This window comes from Triticum dicoccoides, chromosome 7A, assembly GCF_002162155.2.
Source record: "Triticum dicoccoides isolate Atlit2015 ecotype Zavitan chromosome 7A, WEW_v2.0, whole genome shotgun sequence".
NCBI lineage: Eukaryota > Viridiplantae > Streptophyta > Magnoliopsida > Poales > Poaceae > Triticum > Triticum dicoccoides.
In genome coordinates this window covers 70,895,658-70,901,267 of record NC_041392.1, presented here as the reverse complement: position 1 = coordinate 70,901,267, position 5,610 = coordinate 70,895,658, and positions in this window count along the sequence as shown.

Below are 5,610 nucleotides of genomic sequence, written 5' to 3'. Positions count from 1 at the left end.
AGTGTAATATTACATTTTGGCTCGATATATTTACTTATCTACCATGACTACTTTTCATAATCATGTGATGAGGGGGAATTACTAGGAGATTATGCAAGATGATGACATGCAGATAGCTAAGGCAGAAGGCAAAGCTTGGTAGAGTTTTAAAAAAAGTTAAGATTGTGAAAATTTTAATATGAAACTTAAGAGAGCAGTTGAAGAGAAAAATAGACTATTATAAAAAAATGGAGAACGAGAAAAATATTAAGCAAGAACACTTGATAAGTGAAGCCGTGAAAAATACAATTATAAAAAATTGGAAACGAGAAAAATATTAAGCAAGAACAATTGATAAGTAAAGCCAAAACTTTATTCATACGACCAAATTGTCTTCTCCGAGCGAATTTTATGACCGAATTGTCTTGTATGAGCAAATTGTCTGACAAACACATACACATGCATGTGTCACAATATTCGAGATGCCCTGTTTATTACATAAAAATGATAGAACCCCTAAGATAATCATGCCGTCGAAACCTTCGACCGGACTAAATCCAAACCACTAAAACTTCAATCTTGCATGCCGCATGAATTCTTCAGGCGCGCCTTTTCCTTGCGATTTCACGAATTTTGTTCTTCACACACTCCATCGAGTTCGAAGGTGACATAAGCAACTCTACGACGAAATGTCTTCTCCTTGCGTCAACGGTAGCCTGCAAAAAATGACATAAAGATTACATGAACCGAAGTTGCTACACCACCATAGTAGCTAGTCTACAAACGTAAATAATAGCATACCTGTGTAAAATCGCGGGTGATTCGGTCCCCGTCCCAATGTTCTAGACATTCTATGACAAAAAGGCCACAAGAGTTCCTGGTACATATCCAAACATTAGCGGTGGGCAATACGAACATGTGTGTTGTTGTTTGATTGTGCATGATGTCCTATTAACTCACCCATCCTCTTGCTGGGGTATGTCATACTCCTTGATAGGCCACTTACTTACGTCCAGATATTTCCCTGGTGTAATAAGATTTGCCTGACGCATATCGTGTGCTATAGCCATTCGCTATAAAGAGGATAGTGTTCAAGAACAATCATAAACAATATGTAAGAGCAATGGTACAAATGTTGGTTACATTACCAGTGCTTTAATAGTCCTCTCAGTCAGGTCCATAGGATAGAGCGAATCGAAAACTTGGAATTCTTTCTTGATCATGTGCATGACCATGGTCATCCAGTGGCTATTGTCGATATTCAACGCGATATACGTCTACAGTGCAAAAAAACCATTATGGATCAAAAGAAATACTTGATGAACTATCCTGTACTGATGAATCACAAACATTATGTACCTTATCACGCACAGTATACTCTTTCGTGACTCTATTAACTGCTCCAGCTTTGGTCAAAGCACTATCCATGTTGCAGCTCGATGGCAATGGATCGTCATGTGCGATAGCACGATCTACAAGGAATTTGGACCTCCATGCTGGACAAAGGTAACGATCATGACCAACACGCAACTCCAAATGTCCCATATAAGCATCAATAACCTACATAAAATATCAGCGCATTACATGTTGAAAGTTGAGACATAGATTATTGAGAATTTTAAAAACAAGACATGCAAGTAGTACTTACATCGTCCAACAACCATCTATGAGCTAGTACCGGTAGAATCCTTTCGGAAGTCAGAGTTATGCCACGGCCTTCACTGTAGTAATTTTACTGTTCTTGTTCTTCTCAGTGCTAGCAGCTAACTCGACAAATGAAACAACTGCATCAATTATTTCTGGCGTCAACTCATCTGCCACAACCTCCGGCACATTATTGTTCGAAAATAGAGCTGCATGAAATAATATGAACGTCAACAATGGTGATCATATGCATTGGTAGTAAATAAAAAAATTAAGAATGTTAGTTACGATACCTCTAGTAGTAGTACTAGTACCAGAGGTTCTCTGACCACGACTGGTACGCCTGCCGGGCTTGTCAAGTGTGTAGGGGGATTCAAATTTCTTGGGAACGGTCCACTTCCGCTTACCGGACATAACCTCCTCATCCTTATCGATTGTTGCACCATTTTTTCCATTCGCCTTAGCCAGGAACTTGCTGACAGAAGATGGACAAATGTCTATGTCCGATGAAGGTGCTAGAGTAGAAGTACCAACCACCCAAGGGTTTTCCGGTGTACCCCCACATACATCATTACGCTTAACAGGTGAAGCTTCCTTGTGTCCATTCATCTTCGATGGGGTTTTCTGTTTGGCAAACTAAATCGTGTGAACATTTCTGGACGTAAAAAATTAAACGAGAAAATTATAGACAGAAAGATAAATACATAGTACCTCAGGTACGGTTTTATGGTCGGGAAGCACTATATCAGGCTGCGTCATGTCAATGATCGGTTGTCCATCACTGTCCATGTCTTCCTTGTACACGAATTCCTTCTTTTCAGATGGACAATTCTCGAACGAATCCACTTCGTCCGGATCATTCTCCATGGATGGCACGGCAGCAGCCGGCTTGTACATGACACCTGCTTTGTTCAACTTCTCCAACAACCTCTGCAATAGAAATATAAACTTAGTAATGCTAGCATGGTTTAAAACAGCAAACATACTGTAAACTATAAAGTTTGGGTGTGATACCTCAGCAACTTGATCAGGGATTTGCCTCATCTGGGTGTGTATGAAGTCCATGCACCGCTTCATTAGAAGCTCCATCAAATCTTCCGACAATGCGGCTGTCGTCGACTTCTTTGCGTTTCCAGTTGCAGGCTTGGTTTTTGGCTTCATGGTAGGCGCATTATTTGGGATGTTGGGCTCCTGAGCCCTATACTCCTGGGTGATATTATTTTCGATCTGCATGCGATATTGAAGTACTTGTGATGAATAAACAATAAATAGTATTAAGTTACAAAACATTTAAGAAAGACGAAACACAATGACTTACCCTGACGTTACCACGGTCGCGCCCATTGTCATAGTCGAACCTATCTCTCCTAGCTAGTGGCTGCACCTTCTGTCCAGTTCCTCATAAGAGGTTGTATGGACAAGTTGGGATTATAGGCGCATTCGCCTTCAACCGGTTGCACCTTCTCCCAGTACAAGTACTACAAAAAAATATAAGGATTTAGAGTTAGTAAAATACATCACATAAAATTGCAATGATATGATAATTGACATTATGCAACATGTCTCATATGTGTACCTGCAAGAGAGCCAAATTGCCTTTCGGCCATTGGTGGAGGTGTTTGCCTTTCTTCACTATGCGAAGGCAATCAAGGAGAACACGCATGGTGAAGGCATTCCAGTTAATCTTTAAAATACATTTCACATCTTCAACCAAAACGTAGTACTGCTTTGGCACAATCTTGCTCGACATGGGAGCAATAATTGTTCCTAAAAGGACAAGGAATACTTTGCGAAGGAAATCGTCATCGGTGGCTTTACTTTTAATTATGTCCTCAATGAGATTATCTATCACTATGTTTTCTGATGTCTTACTGAAAATTGTGGGGGCACCCGCTCCTTCATGTCCTCGCCTTCTTTAGTCAGAATGTCCGAAGTGGACAGTCCTTGGTTCTCGAGGTTAAAGATGCACACGACATCGACCGCACCAAGAGTCACCTCCCCAACCTGCTCTTGTATAATGAATCTGCCCGTGCTGGCCTGAAAATTCTTAATCATATACCTAATCAGTAGGGTACGCATCTTAATAGATGGTATCTACAGCATGCTGCGCAATGTTGTATCAGCCACTCTAGCGCGTTGACAGCTCGATAGAGCTGCAACAAGCTTGCACCATTTCTCAACGGTGCATACTATTTCTCCATTTAGCTCGTCCATCCTGTTGAAAGAAAATATATAATTTCGTGACATTAGCTAACACTAAAGCAAAAATAACAATAGACATGCAAAAATATAAAACTTTCTGGCACTAGCTAACACTAATGCAAAAATAACACTAATGCAAATACAAAACTATCACCATGTATACTGCAACATGCAGCCAAGTGTGTGCTGACATGAGGCAATGAAAAATAGCTACAATTGGTAATTGAATTTACTTGCATCTGATCAAGTTCTTTGAGTATCAGATAAATTATATACTCAATAAATTTAATATGGTAAACTGTTACAAATTCGTCTGGTTGTCTTATTAACAGGGTGACAAATTGTTCATCTGTAAATAAACTAGAGTCTATAGCAATGGTACCTATTTGAGGTTCAGCAACATATAATGCTAATAACTCTTTAATGTTCTATGTGCACAACAATATAATTGGATCGTGTGACAAAAATATAATTGGATCTTGTGACAAAAAATGTATTGCATCATGCTTCTCGAGAAACAACATCTTATTCTACCATGCTATGAAAGAACCAAAGATTGTTTTCATCTACGCCATCTGGTCAGAACACATCTAGTCGAGTTCATACTAGTTGAAAATATGTGGTAAACCTAAGTCCATCAAAGCAACGAGACGGAGGAAGTACCTTGCCATGAAGGCGCGAGGGAAGGAGGACAATTTACTTGATCGATCGACGAAGATGAAAGAAGTCGGCAATGCGTTCTCGGCGTAGTTCGTCGAGGTCGGCCTGCACGTGCGGACGACCTTGATCTTCTAGGGGTTTTTATGGCGTGTGGGATGCGGCGGACGGAGCTGTCGATGCCTCACCGGCAGGAGTCGATCTAGTCAACGACATGTGCGAGGAGGAGGAGATTATATACGAGGTCGATGCCTAGGTCGTCGTAACTTCCCTGTGGCCAATATCTCGATCTATATTTTCCTCCGTTGAAGCGAGGCTGAACGTGGTCCTCAATCGTAGGGATTAGGAACATATGGATTAGCATGATCCCAGAATTGTGTAACAGAACGGCAACTACTACCGTGATCGACGTGCGTGTGATCGACGTGCATGGAAAGCGCAGTGTTCTGGGCCCCACAATATGGATCCGACACTTATTTGTGGTCTGGGCCGGCCCACCTACCTGCATTGTTTCTTCCCTCAAAATAAATATCATTGCTTCATCCCTAAAAAAACTATTTGTGACACCTATTAGTTATTGTATAGTTGTATATGTTCAACAATATTTATAGTATCTCTATCATTTATAGAATTTTCTTTTGGGACCATGTGGGCTTGGCCAATGTGGTCCCCCAGGCAAGGTGTGCACGAATTCGGACACAAAACGCATGTTGCGTCACGTGGGGGCAGTGTTGTAGGGTTCTGTCGCCAGAGAAACCCTAGAAAATGCATCGAGTGTCGGGCATGAACGATACTTGCCATGCATGCATGCCATGGTAATCCTAGGGTATGCATAAAGTTTGGGATCATTTGGTGGGACCGTCAAGGAAAACCACTTTCATACCTGCCCTCCGGCAGACCCGAATGGTCCTGCTTGTACATGGTGCATGTGGAAGTATGCATGAGATGACCCCAACTTTTGGGACCATGTGGGCTTGGCCAATGTGGTCCCCCAGGCAAGGTGTGCATGAATTCGGACATAAAATGCATGTTGCGTCACGTGGGGAGTGTTGTAGGGTTCTGTCGCCGGAGAAACCCTAGAAAATGCATCGAGTGACGGAAATGAACGATACTTGTCATGCATGCATG